The sequence below is a fragment of the Epinephelus lanceolatus genome, chromosome 22 (assembly GCF_041903045.1).
Source record: "Epinephelus lanceolatus isolate andai-2023 chromosome 22, ASM4190304v1, whole genome shotgun sequence".
In the NCBI taxonomy this organism is placed as follows: domain Eukaryota; kingdom Metazoa; phylum Chordata; class Actinopteri; order Perciformes; family Serranidae; genus Epinephelus; species Epinephelus lanceolatus.
In genome coordinates, this window is record NC_135755.1 from 3,826,958 (window position 1) to 3,842,361 (window position 15,404).

Sequence of the window (15,404 nt, forward strand, 5' to 3'; positions counted from 1 at the left end):
TAACTTTGGGCCCAGCTGAATATTGCAGTAGTAATAATTGTGGTTATCACAGAATCCCACAGCACACCTGGATTGACATTATGGCACACCATTTAAGAACCACTGGGCTAGAATAGTGTTCACTGACATTAAGAGTAAGGATAATGTCATTTTGCAGTTGGAAAGACCTGCAATAGACACAGGTACTCAAAAATTATATGGTCTCTACTCTGTTAGTGAACCTACTTAGCAAGCTAACTCGCTAACCCTGCAGTAGCTTATCCACCTTATTCCTAGCCCCCATGATCCCGTGTGCAAATTATGAGCGCGAATTCCGGCGTTGAATTGAAACTGGCGATTTCCTATGGTAACAGTTTGTTTACAGTTCTCTATTCTTCTTTCCAAGAGCAATGGGGAAATAAACTGTGGAACCCACCACCTGTTCTAGCTCAAACAGGATCATGTGATCATACCTCTGCCATCTCTGACGGCCATCTCAAAGCAACTGAGCATGCTAGCAATGAGCTCGCCTTGCTCTGTTAAAAATATTGTTAACTTTATAATGTCCCGAGCAGCTTAAGGTAACATCTGCTCCTTCCAAAGATGGTTTATGATTTCTGATGACTTATTAAGAGATACTAACATATAATTCAGTATTAACTGTAGCTCAGTGTAAAGTGAATAAATGTGATGTTTCCCAGCTAATCCTCTGCTCGTCTGCGTTAACGACACAATTTACACTTTTATTTTAAACTTCTGATTTATTACAAACTGTTCTGAGCAAAGTATGAAGCTGAATTTAGCAGCAGACTTCAGTCATAGTAATATAAAGCAGGAGTAAAAGAAATAACTTCTGGCATTCATCTTTTATATGATATAAAGGAAGTATGGTACATCAGTGACACATTCTCAGCCCTGATGACTAAATACATATTTAAGTTTGTTTTCTAGTGTAGGTTGAGAATGAAGTCAGACAGGGAAAGACAGGGATATCACTAGTGATGGCCAAATGAAGCCTCATGAAGCAGTTTCTTTATTTTCTGAGCCCACTAGAAGAAACTTCTTCATGAGGCTTCATTTGGCCATCACTAGATATCATGTACTGACGTTGAGTGATGGACCTGTCAGTCTACGTGTCATTCTCTTCTGCTAATTCTGATTTAATGCTATTTCGCTATGTCTGGTGAAACTCTCATGGTTTTATTTCCCATATCAACGGTACCCATGGCAACAGGAACAATCCCCTTTTGTTCTGGTCACATGTTCAACAAACAGTTGCTGAAGACAAAGAGTTAGCTCAGCCTGGTTGTTAGTCGTTACAGACACGGACAGTGCAACAGGTACCAGAGCTCCGCAAAAACGTTTTAGAAAATGCTAAGTTAACATTAGTTAAATAGTTGTTAAAAAATAAATCAGTATTTGCTAAACTGAAGGCAAATGACTTCAGAAAATAACGGCTTGGCGGTTAGCCACCAAGAGTAGCCACTGGGACTAACCACAGACGGTCTATGGGACTAACTAGCTTACTGTTACTTCCTCTATCTCACAGGAAGTTGTGCACATAATCATTTCTACAGCCGTGCCCACAGGAATAAGGTGGATAAGGATTGTTGTTCAGTGTTGGTGAGGATTTTGTTCATTTGTACTAACTTCAGTTTGAAAAACCAGCTTTGAAGAAGCACAGGAGCAGTATCACCACATTGTTCAGTGCTGAAGATAATCACAGCTGTGCTGATATTCTATGGAGCTATATTGGGGCCAAATGTTTTGTACTTGAAAAAATAAAGTTTGAAACTGAAAATTCAAGTTTTGATCTTGAATTTTGAAAAATAAATGCACAAAAAGTTTTTTCAGGTTAAATATAATTATGATTCACTCTGGTAATTCTTTTGAATAAATTATTTATTTTCATTTTTCAATTTCTTATATTGAGATATTTGAGTTCCTATTTCTTTCAGTTGCACGTATTATCTTTTCAGATTCAGATCTTATTTTTTACAGTTTCAGATCTTTTCTTCTCAGTTTAAGACTTTTGGTCCTGATCTAACGTGGGGGGCGTGGCATCAACTGTGAGGGGTGCGGAATCATGATAAACGGCTTAACAAAAAAAGGCTAGGGACCTTCCCCTATCATGGTGCCTTCAGGGAACGTAGGAACTAAAACAATTCAACTCAACACTTTATGTAGGCTGCACCATGTGATTGGCAGTGAAAAAACTGATGTCAGTGACAAAATTCCATTTGCACGGCTAAATCTGTTTTATTGTTATTGTTATCTGTGTTATTATCTGTGCACTTCAACAGCTACACTAAGTGCTAAAATTTCCGATTTCCACATAGTACTGTGAACGCAATGATGGCGTCCTGCTCACCTGCTGGAGCCAGCACACAGGTGAGAAATGTTCAAAATGAGAGGTCGTGTTGTGACAACATTCAATGTTTCTGACGTCTTTAAGTAGTGAATTGGCAAAGCTGGAAGTTAAGCATGGGGCTAACGTTAGCATCGAGTAGCTTAACATTATTTAGCATTCAGACAGTAGTAGGCTCCTGCATGAAAAACACATAACACATGCTGTTTCGGCTGTGGGAATGCATGTAGTTGTTGTGGAGACACGTCATATTTCGGCCGTCCCATTTCTCCTTGCAACATAGGCACCTGACTGGGGGTCTGATTAGAGTTGTCCTCCATATTGACAAGAGTTGTCAGGTCAGTCAAAGCACTGACGACATACTGTTTATTAGGATGTCGTCAGTGTCTGGCCATTGTCAGGAGATGGCCAGACACTGACCTTAAAAGAACCATCTACTGGTTGACTACAAACTACAAGTAGTCCACATCAGGGGGCAATTTCTGCGTGACCTGCGAAACTTTAGTCAGTAGTGTCTGAAGAATGTCCCTTTTCAGTTGCTCCTAATATGTACAAGTGTGGGTGTATGACTGACAGTAGAAAGCTAGCAACATGCTAATAAACAAGAACACAAGCAACGGTTGCTATGGTAACAGTAAACAAACCCGCTGCTGGTATGACTCTGGCTAGTTGTTGACTGCTTTCCAGAGTCCTAGTGAGCTCATATCGCAAATCGATGCATTATGTGAGTGTGAGTGCGTTAGCCCCATGCTTGACGTCCAGCTTTGCCAATTCACCACTTAAAGACGTCAGAAACATTGTATGTTGTCACAGAACGACCTCTCATTTTCAACATTTCTCACCTGTGTGCTGGCTCCAGGTGGTCGCCATCATTGCGTTCACAGTGCTACATGGAAAAAGGAAATTTTAGCACTTAAAGTGTGGCTGTTGAAGTGCACAATAACACAGATAACAATATTAACAATAACTAGTCCATACCCACTGAGTACAGCATACCAAAAATTAGAAAAACAACAACGACATTGGTCCACAGGGGGAGCCACAGCGATTGGTCGCATTTTAGCCATTTTGAAGCATTTTTCTGTTGTTATAGCACCACCCAGTTGCCAATTAGAGTTAAATTTCTCCAGTCACCTTGAGGCGTCCTGTTCTACATATCTACCAAGTTTAGTAAAAATCCATATGGCGGTTAGGCCTAGATAAGAAATGAGCTCTCTAGCGCCCCCATTTTGTTTGATGGGGTCAATAATGGAGGGGTCCCCTCAGATTATGTGTGGTCATATGCCTACAAAGTTGCGTGGTGATGGGTGAAACCCTTGAGATGTTATACACCTTTATGTGATGAGCCACGCCCTCCGCAATATTCATTGCCTTATAGAAGCTCAGTTTTAGTAAGTTTTCCAACTTTTGCCAAGAGGGAACTTTAGATATTGGTCCCTAGATTATGTTCACCCAGTTTCATGCAGATCGCTCAAACTTCCTAGGAAGAGATCCATTTGAAGTGTTTTTCAAAAAATTCAAAATGGCGGAAAATCTATATAAGCGGAAGTTATGGGTTCTTGAGGCAAATGTGTTCCTCATGAGGAGAGGCATCTCTGTGCAAAGTTTCATGTCTCTACCACATACGGGGCATGAGATACACCCATTCAAAGTTTAACATTTCAATGGGTTGCTATAGCGCCCCCCTTTGGCCAATTGATGTAATATTGCTTCATTGGCATCCTCCCATGACCCTCTACCACTGTGCCAAATTTCACATGGATTGACCAAGTCAGTGAGGAGAAAAACGTGGAACACACACACACACACAGTTTTTTCGTCATTATATAGTAAGACAATAAAACAGATTTAGATGTGCAAATAGAAGTTTCAGTTTTTTCACTGCCAGTCACATGGTGTAGCCTACATAAAGTGTTGAGTTGGATTGTTTTAGTTCCTACGTTCCCTGAAGGCACTGTGATAGGGGAAGGTCCCTAGCCTTTTTGTTAGGCTGTGTGTCATGATTTCCACACCCCTCTCAGTTGATGCCACGTCCCCCCACATTAGATCAGGGCCAAAAGATCTGAAACTGAAAAATAGATTTGAAATTGTAAAAAATAAGATCTCAAATATCTAACTATAAGAAAGTGAAATCAAAACTTGAATTTTCAGTTTCAAATTGTATTTTTTCAAGTACAAAACATTTGGCCCCAATATAGCTCCATATTGTTGCCTCATTACTTACCCTTACTACTATATGATATTATTATTATCATTATAATATTGTACCTGATATATTGCACTTTTTTGGCCCAGAGCCTGATTTGAATATCTACTGATACAGAATGTGATCTGACACCTGAAGCACATTTACCTAAATGTAGATTAAACATGAGCCTCTTAAATGATGGCTGGATGGATGGATGGAAAAATAGAAACTGACTTTAATGATTGTGAGGGAAATTTAGACATGTAACAGCATAGATGATACATCTGACACTCTGTACTTTTTTTTACAGGCTTCTTGATCCAAATATCAAAGGTCCTGATTCAGACTGTTAAATTAAAATGATTGATGTGATGTGAATAAAAGGACTGTGTGACTCCTGAAAGTAACATGAAGTGTCTCATTGTGTCATACAGATTACTGTTAATTTATTATGTTGATCTGTTCTGTACGACATCTATTGCACGTCTGTCCGTCCTGGAAGAGGGATCCCTCCTCAGTTGCTCTTCCTGAGGTTTCTACCGTTTTTTCCCCGTTAAAGGTTTTTTTTGGGGGAGTTTTTCCTTATCCGCTGCGAGGGTCATAAGGACAGAGGGATGTCGTATGCTGTAAAGCCCTGTGAGGCAAATTGTGGTTTGTGATATTGGGCTTTATAAATAAAATTGATTGATTGAATTGAATTGATTGATCCTCTAGACAACGTCTCACTCTGTTGGGAGCTGCTGGAACTACAGGAAGGCTCTGATTAGACTGTGGTGTTACAGAGTGGAACTTCTTCCCTCACGGATTATCTTTTGTCACACTGCACACACAAGCCCTTTTTAAACAGAAATTGTGTAAATTTGCAGGAAAGCCCAATCAGTCTTTTTTCAGCATTGGCAGTATAAAAACAAAATCGGGGAGTGCAGCAAAATGCCGCCTACCTACTTTTGTTTATACAGAATGTGCCTTTTTCGGGGCAATGGGGGGCGTGAGCAAGTAACAAAACGTGTAGCTCAGCGTGTGATGTAAACAGTGATGTGGGAGGGAAGCCGCGGCTAGTCGGGCAGCGATTCTCTCATAAGTCGGCCCGTCCTTCACCGTCCCCGTCATCTGACGGTTAATGGCCTCTTCGTTTACGAGGAAAAGGAGGGCGCGCAATTCTTTGTCTCCCCTGTTGCTCATCTTCACAGTGTCTGTCAGATTTGCGTTTCCCTCTTGCTGCTAGCTGCTCGCTAGCACTAGCTGGCCGCCATTTACTGATGTTTCGCCCCCTATTCCAGTACATCTCCCGAAGGAGCGCGTGGGGCGGGGGGGCTGTGGCAGATAGGGAACGTCTCCCCGCCACCCCCTGCAGCTGCCTTTATTGGGGTGTTATCCCCCAACCACTGTCTTTCCTCCAGAGCCACAGCCAGTAGCTCACTTTCTCTGCCTCCTCTCCTAGCTCTTTCACGGCCTTCCGCAGATTTGACCCCACCATTCCAGCACCATGGAGTAGTTGGACCATAGTTTTGCCAACAAAGCCCCGGCATCTGACCTCCACGGGGTAAACCCTGGCTTCACCCTGGCTTCCATGCGCTTGAGGAGCCTTGTGGTGCATGGTGCCGTCTGAAGGATGCTTGTCACGTCATCCATGTAGCTCCTCAGCGATGGGAGCCTCTCACCTGATGTTAGCTTGATGACGCAGACTACCTACCCAGCTCTGAGGATTATCTCAAAGGCCCACACAATAGGATGGGGGAGATGCCGCATCTCATGGCAATTCCGCGTTCCAGCTGTTGCCATCGTGTTGTAGCCTTCTAGAGTGAAACACACGTGCAGGTTTTAGAAGTATCTGGTGATGATGTTCTGATCACAATCTGGTACATGAAAACATTTCAAGGCAAAGTCTATAGCACTGAGCCATATGCGTTCGTGACATCCAACCACACCACATTCAGGTTGCTCTTCTCTCTCTTGGCACGCTGGATTTGTTCCCAAATCATGGCAGTGTTCGATGCATCCAGGGTAGCCTGGGATTCCAGCCTTCTGGCAGCTTGTGTCAATGTTTTCATTTGCCATGAGGAAGCTGGTCATTCTCCTTGCCAGGACAGAGAAAATCCTCCTCTCCACGTTTAACAAGGCAATGCTTCTGAACTGGCTGATACGGGAGCTCTGCTCTTTGGGAATGAACACATCGACGGCTTGCTGACACTCTGCTGGGACTTCTTCCTTCTTCCAAGTTGTTCTCATAAGCTTCCACAGTACTTTTGGGGCAGTTCTTGCACAGCTTATAGGGAAGCCCATTGGGCCCAGGGGCTGAAGCTGACTTTACCTTCTTGATAACCTCTCGCAGAGTAGGTGGGGAGGTACCAAATGGCAGGATCAGTGGGGCTTGCCGTGGTACATACCCTGGGGAGCCAAGCGATGTGGCTCGTCTGTCACTGTGCTTCATTTGAGTTCATCCCACAGCTCCTTCAGGCCACCTTTCTCCTCAGATGCAGCTTTCTGCCAGCTCCAACGGTGCTGACGCCTGGCTGTGATTAGCTGCTCGATCTCCTTCTCTCTCCTTCCTTTCCTTGGGGCTGTGGGCTCCTACTCCTACTAGTTCCTACTGACTTCACCAAACCTCTGTCTGCACTCTTCAAAGATGATCTCCCCAAAGATGTTGAGCTTGTTCTCGACACTTCCTCGCAATGCCAGCTCCAACAGCTGGCTCAAGTCAACGTCAAGGTTCTGCCATGCTACCCGATCATTTGCTTTAGGCCACTTGATCTTATTATGCCTGCCTGGCTGCTTCATCATCGACTTTGCAGGGTGTACCTCTAGTGGGCGGGTGTTCCTTCCATCATGGGGTCTCGTTCTACTACCTCAGACACTTTGGCTACTACCTCGGCACTTTGGTTACAATCCTGGCTTTGGGTCCCTTTAGTCTGACCTGGTTGAGCAGAGCGAGGTTGCTGGTTTGTTTGCCTTCTGCATTATATATTCTGCACTTATATAATAACCTGTGTGAACCTTTAAGAATGCAGAACAAAAATTCTAAATTAATGTTGGTTTTATAAATGAGAAGTTGGACTGTATGGGAAAGTCAAATGACTCCAAATGCCTCCCTTATATGGGAACACACTCAGAGCCTGAAGAAGAAAACCTTGGACGAGGCTTTCTGTTTACTCTGTGGCGTCCTTTCGACTCTGGATGTTTTTGTCTTTTTCAGACCAACATGTGACAGTGCACCCTGGAGATAACGTCACTCTGAGATGTGAGGCTGGTGATGTCTCCATCTTAGCTGTAGAGTGGACCAGACCTGACCTGGAGCCACAGTACGTCCTTTTAAACAGAGACGGACACTTCGACACAACCTTCCAGCATCCATCCTTTACAGGCAGGGTGGAGGTGGAGGACAGAAAGCTGAAGGACGGAGACGTGTCTTTAACTTTGAAGAATGTGACCAGCAGAGACTCTGGAACATACGAGTGTCGAGTTAAATCAGGTGGATCAAGACTTAAAAAGAGAGCCATCCTCAAGACTGATCCAATTACAGTCATCCGCCTGGAGGTTACAGGTAAGTGTGTGGAGCTCAGTGTGTGTGTGTGTCTGTGTATCAGGTTGGAGCTGCAGTTTATTCCTGAGAGTCAAACATCAGAAATACACAAGACAAATGAAGGCTTATTTTAATCTTCAGGTTCAAAGAATGGGAACTTCATGGATGGAAACTTCCCTCGTGGACACGTTGGACTGGCAGCAGCAGGAGTTGTTGCAGTGCTTCTTTTAGCTGCTGGAGTGTCTGTTGCTGTCTGGAAACATAAAAGATGTTAAGGACCAAAGATCAGCACAGTCTGCTGCTGATGAAGCAGGAAACAAACAGCTCATGAGTACCTCTGCTGTCTGAGACTCTTCACCATGATGGTCTGTTTCAACAATATTCTCCACAGGATGCGTCATTGTCACACCTTCAGTCTTAAAACTTGATTGGGCAGAAAAACAGAAACCTCTACTCTCCATCTAGTTCTTGCCCCGAATCTTTGAAGAGGTAGGACATCACACAGGAGGCCCTGCCACACCCTTCCCTCTTCTCTCACCTTTGAATGCCCACAGCAGGAGCTGCAGTCTTGCCCTGAATGTGGCCTGCTTCCAGCAGACTAGCAAGAATGCCTCAGTGACCTAGAAGAATCTGTTTCCTACGAACACCTCATTTAAAAGGCAAACAATAAACCGGATGTGTTCTTGGAAATCTGGGAACTGTTTCTGATACATTGCAGAGAATCAAACTCAGAGTAATGTCTTGTCTTATCTCGGAGCCAAGCAAGCGTTTTTTTGTTAATTTTATTTTGTCTGTTAAATGTTTCAACATACATGGATATATGTGAATGTGTATGTGTGTGTATATGCATCTCAGAGGTACAGAGAACCTGTTATTTTGTTAATTTATTAATTAGTCCCTCCAGAAAACCACGATCTTGCAATCGCAATAATTAACCCAAATTCAACGCAAGTCTGCAATTTTTGCAGGGGCTTGCAATTTTTCAAAAGTCCCACTTTTTTTCTGCATTTTCCGGCCAACCGGAAGTCGTCGCACACCCGACATCATTTCAAACATCAGACATCAGACATCAGATTTGACGTGTCATCAAATGAGTTAATGTTATTGCAGTATGGAGAAACGTTATGTATTGACATAAGAATTTGCACTTAGATCCTGGAGGGACTGATAAATAATATTATTATTAATAATTATTTTTATTTATTTATTTATTTATTTAGTTGTTAGGCCAGACAGATTTTGTTTTAAACACACACACATACACACCCATGCTAAATGTGTATGTGTTTTTTCACTGTCTTTTTAAATAAAAACTTTGTGAATCATACCTGCTGTCTGTTTAATGTTGCACAAGATTGAATGAACAGTCATTCTCCGCGATGTCAACAACTCCCAAATCCTTCAACTTTTACTATCAGTATAGTCATTTTAATTATTGTTATTATTCTAATTAATAATCAGAGCTCCAAATGCTGACAGCTTAGTGTGTTTAATGAGACTGATATAATTTACTGGCTCTCATTTTTGCCTTTTTTGGGAATGGTGCCCCGAGGTGATTTAATGTAAAATAAGTCACATTATCAATAATTATGATTAATCATTATTATTGCTAATTATTTATTATTTCTGATAGCTGATTTGAAACTTTAATTGGAGATTTGTTACAGCGTCAGGTCTCAACAGATTTGTTTTTATTTCATTTTTGTACATTATTTAATTCCTTTTGTGTGAACCCCGTTGGATTATTTTTATTTATGATAAAGACATTTTACTTTTTTTCCCCATAGCAAACTGGTCCCAGTGGAGGGTCAGACTGAATGTGATTCATGTCAAATATCGACCCTGAGCCAGTGAGAGTACTAGAATACTCAGTTAATCACATTACAATTATAAATATATTTAACTTGAGTATAGAAGTTCTCTCCTCAGTGAATGAGAACAGAATCTTATTTTATTTTCTGAACGTTATTATTATAATTATTTTTTGGTGAATGCTACTTTATTTCTACTTTTACGATGAAGACATTTTACTCAAAAGTACCATCTCTTCAAAGACACTTAACTCAAGTAAAAATACAGTTATTTGTGTAAAAATATACTCCGATAAAAGAAAGTGAAAAGGTACTTTTACAGCAGGAGAAAACCTGAATAAGCCGATGTCACAGAGATGTAGAGACAAAATAGAAAAAAAGCTGAAGAATCAGATTGTTATGAATCCTTAAAAAATGACATTGTTACAGTAGAAACAGTGAATGTAGTGTGTTGCTTTGCACTGATGTATCACAGACCTTGTGGGATGATATCTTTTACCATCTGAACAGAAAATGAAAATGTCAGCAGACAGACGAAGGCTCTGCTTAGATTTATATATTCCCAGATAATGTTATAAAAATGATATAACTTCATGTGTTTTATACTGAGGAGCTGATTAAACTCTGATTACTGTTAAGGAGGGTTAAAAATAAAAACACCTGATGCTGCTCAGAGTCAGAGTAAATGAATCATTATCATCAAATAATATGATTTAATATGAGGGGATGGTTGTTGTGGTTGTTGTGGTGGTAGTAGCTGTGACCTGTGTAGTAAAGATGCTGTTTAATCAGTCACACCTGTCAGGTGGGTAAATTATCTTGGAGAAGAAGAAGTGCTCATTAACACAAACTTTAACAAATTTGTGACCAAAATTTGACAGAAATATATTTATTGAGTGCATAAAAACTCAAAGATGATGAATTTAAACCTGCAAGAATGAGAGCAAAAACTAAATGTGCTCCAATAAAACACTTCTCATGTTGGATCTGTCTCCAGCATTTTCAAACCAAAGCACACAGAAGTGTTTATTTAGTGTCCCTTTGTAGGTGTTTTCCTTTTTCTGATAGTTATCATCCATGGGAATTAATGGATTACTTCTTTAACGTCTCTGAAGAAGTTTTTCCTCTCTTTATGTTTGTTCTTCATCTCTTTGTGGTCGTTTTGTTATTCATTGTAGAACGAGTCTACAAAACCACATGATCACATGAGAACAAAACACAGAGAGAAAAGATGCTCATCATTTTGTTTTATTTCATTTGAAGAGATTTGAAACTTGAAACAAACATGAAGAACAACACGACTCACAGCAGAGTCTGAACCACCATCAGCTTTAATTTGGACCAAAAATATGTCAACTGCTTCGTTGACAGTAAACACATCAGGGGCCTCATTTATAAAGCTTGCTTGGCGTACGCCACTCCCCACGCAAAGGTTGTGATTTATAAAAATAAACTTGGCGGGAGAATGTGCGCACCGGTACATCAACTTTGATCCTTGCGCACAAACATTTTGGAGACGGGGGAAACTGGCGGCGCAGATGGTGAGGTGGTGAACTGAAGCCAGATTCATCTCATACATTTAATGTCATCACATATCAGACTTATAGACCCGCGTAATCATAAACACCCAAGTCTGCAGTGTTACAGATGTGTTCCTTTAGTGAGCCATTGGCCTACTACTGTATGCACAATGTTCAAATATCATACTTCCATCTTCAAATGATATAGAGCGGTGGATAGCACTGATTGATTAGTATTAAATGTGACAAGGTGTGTAACAATCAGTCTAATTGCTGAGTAAGCATATAAATAGTGCGGAGACACTCATGCGTAATGCTGCACAATGGGTGTGCTGGCACTGCTGGAAGATCACGCAAATGGTAGGATCAGCATGGAGAGAGTCTTTAGGGACCAAGAAGATTTCCTGGCCCATGATGATGACTGTCTAATAAGCCAATTTAGATTCCCTAGAGCAGTGCTCTTGGATCTATGTGCTGAACTGGGTCCAGTGTTAGACAGACCCCCCCCCCCACCGGAACCGCGCCATCCTGGTGCATATACAGGTGCTGACCACTCTGGGGTTTCTGGCAACCGACTCTTTCCAGCAGAAATTAGCTGACAGGTATGTGTGTGATATGATTAACAATATATAATGTTACATTTTCTGTCTAAAGCCCCTTTTGGGTATACAAGCTGCCTACGGCCCCACTGCCACTATGGGGCCCCCAGATGGTTGCACGGTAAACTGAATTGACTGATTGTCACACCTCTGCACAGGGGCGTAGCACCAAATTCTGGGCCCTGTACACTCTCAATGTCAGTGGGCCCCTATCCATGCCAGTGGAGCGTGAGCAAAAAAAAAAAAAAAAAAAAGAAAAAAAAGGGGGGGGGGGGGGGGGGGGGGGGGTATTTATTTAAAATAAAAAAGCATAAATAGAGTTTTAAGGGGGCTCATTTTTGTGTTGCTATGGGCTGAGCTCTAAGGCTGTCAACCAAACAGTCATAACTGGTAAGTATCCACAAGAGGGCGCTTGACAGCGCTTGACATCTACCATTTAGAACAAGTACAAAGATAATGTGAAAGGTTGCAAATATGTTCATTAAAAGTCAAACGTGAAGTAAACATCAGATATGCTTTCCTACAATAGATGCTTAGACTAGCCTAATTATTTGCTATACCACACAGTACTCATCATGGTCAGCAAGTTGCAGAGGCAAAAATGTTTTAAGCCATTTTTCAGCCAGATTGAGGAATAGCTAATTGTTTTTCTTCTTTTCACCACCTACACCTCTCTCTCTCTCTCTCTCTCTCTCTCTCTCTATCTATCTATCTATCTATGGCAAAAATCATAATCACAATTATTTTTGACTGATATTGAGATCACAGTTATTTAACATGATTATTCATTGGCTTTGGTAACATCGTGAATTTATTGAGCATTACAATAGCTTTTAAGCACAGCACTGCACTGCAATGCTAAGGCTTTTTACCAGACAAAAATAATAAATTGCTTTACTGCTCAATTAATATATTGCTAGTGTGCACTTGAGCCTACAGTGATATTGGTAAGCTATTTACATGTTGATATATGCAGCAGAAATATTGCTAGGTGGATCATTTATTAAGTCTCAGCACGGAGTTTCACTTTCAGCTCTGCTGTGTTAGTAGACAACAGGCTATAGCACACGCACTGAACCAAAAGGCTAACTTAGTTTAAACTTAAGGTAAACAACTCGCATTTAGGCAGCAATTCTCTCTCTCTCTCTCTCTCTCTCTCTCTCTCTCTCTCTCTCTCTCTCTCTCTCTCTCTCTCTCTGTCTCTCTCTCTCTCTCCCTCGCGAACCAACATACCAACGTAAGGGGGGGTCGGACGGGGGAGCTCGCCCTTGAATAGCCTACTTGAACAACGATCTCACCTTGTCTTTGCTCATCTCTAATCTCAGCCTCATCTTCAGAAGAGCCGCCAGGACTGGCCACTGCTGCTCCTGCTGCTCCTGCTGCTGCGGCTGCGCCAGCGCCACTGTTTGTTTCTGAAACTGGTTAATGTTGACAACTAACGTTAGCTGGCCCATAATTGTCTTTATACTTACAGCCGCAAGCAGCCTGGTTGGCAACTAGCTAAGCTAAAGACTTCACGTGAGCATACAAACATCAGCAGCAGCTGTCTGAAGTGGACTACGTTAACTTTAATTGGACTTTGCATAACAAGCGAACTCGGTTCACCTTTGGGAAAGAAAGCAGTCAACAGCTGCCTCCCCTCATTCTGCCTTCTTTCTTTTCTTTCCTCTCTTTCTTCTTTTGATACCCCGATTTATGCTTTTTGGGCAGCATGATGTCTAGCCCCCAGGTCATTCAATCTGGGCTCACTGACGTTACACTTGTCACGGATTGAACCATTTTGCGCCTCCAAGAGGGGGCCCCCAGAATGTCCAATATGTGGGAGGACTGTGACATAAAGTTCATTCTCTCAGTTGATGTTATCAATATATTTAAATAAATTATGACACCAATTAATTGGAGGGCCCGATTCATTCGAAATAAAAACATCACAAAAAAAAAAAAAAAAAAAAAAATCAGGATTTTCATGGCCCCCTCTTCCTACTCGGGCCCTGGGTAGTCAGGTCCACTTTTCCCCCACTACCACGCCCATGCCTCTGCGCAGACCTGGCAGCCCTGTTATTTACAGTGACCTGCAGCGTACTTGTTCACAGGGTGGGATGTGTGAGGATCTTCATGTTTGTTTGATCCAAAAAAACTGGCAACGATGACTGTTGAGTCAACATCATGCATAAAGTCACTTGTGGCAGGGCCGGGACCCTACAGACCAGGGAGCAGGTGGTGTTCACTGAACGGAGCATGTGCAATACCGTCTATGAAGATGCTGAAGCGGGCATATCCCTCAGGAGCAGAGAAGAGGAAGATAAAAAGGTGGAAGAGGCAAACAAACAAGCTCAAGGTAAACTCAAGAGAAGCAACGTTTGTCACTTACCAGAATGTGCAATATGTGTTTATGAAAGTTACTGACCAGTTTGTTGTGCTGTTGTTTGACTAAATGCACTCACACAGTATAGAGTTTCAAATGATTATGGTGAAACCTATCTTTCAGCAAAGTTGGTACATCTTTCATTTTCAGTATAATTCACAGAAAGATTTAATAGCAGCGTTGGTCAGGAAGCACAACATATCTGTGGATTATATGTCTAATAATAAAGGGTCAAAAACTACCTGCCCCATACTGTGAAGGTCAGAATATGAACAGAAAGGGTTAAAAAAAATCACACTAAACTAAAGCTGTATTGGATAATACTATTAGTTACCCCTACATACATTTTCTTTTAGAATTTTTTCCTGTTTACAGTAATTGTTATTGAAATTAATATATATAAGTAATTAATATATCACTTATATCACAGAAGGAGCAGTACTCAAATATTTTGGTGGTGGTGGAACCAGAGAGGATGAAAGCTCTGGTCGGTGAAAATGTTTAAAATTACTGTGTTGTCTTCTTGTTCATGTATGTTACCTGGTATAATTGCTATGTTTGATCTACTCTGCATGTTATTCATGTTGTATTTGTATTTTCACACAGCAGCTGGAGATGACAACACTCCTGGTTCATCCACAGAGGACACCTCAACACATGCTCCTGGTACATAAACTATATTTCCAACAGGAAATAAATAATGTCTTTTTTACAACAATCTGAACTCATTTATGATTTTTAGATATAATGATTCAGACTGGTTTCACTCATATCTCTCTGGCCGTACTCAGTTCATCCAGTTGAAATCTTACACATCCCATCCATCCCCCCTCTCCTCCGGTGTTCCCCAGGGCTCTGTCCTTGGCCCGATCCTATTTATTATTTACCTCCTCCCACTTGGACTGATATTCCGTAAACATAATATCCATTTCCACTGTTACGCGGACGACACCCAGCTCTACATTTCCTCCAAACCCACTTCCACCTGCCTGCCATCCTGCCTCTGTGCCTGCCTGCAGGAAATCAAAGCCTGGTTCTCCTCAAATTTCCTCAA

General features: G+C 41.6%; 1 long non-coding RNA gene across 1 annotated transcript; it reads left to right on the forward strand.

Moving 5' to 3' along the window:
- The first annotated feature begins 6,431 nt into the window (after positions 1-6,431).
- On the forward strand, positions 6,432-9,379 carry LOC144459748 (uncharacterized). Its single transcript, XR_013488556.1, has 2 exons — positions 6,432-8,076; positions 8,197-9,379. It is a non-coding gene; the product is annotated as an uncharacterized LOC144459748 (long non-coding RNA).
- Positions 9,380-15,404: the final 6,025 nt, after the last annotated feature.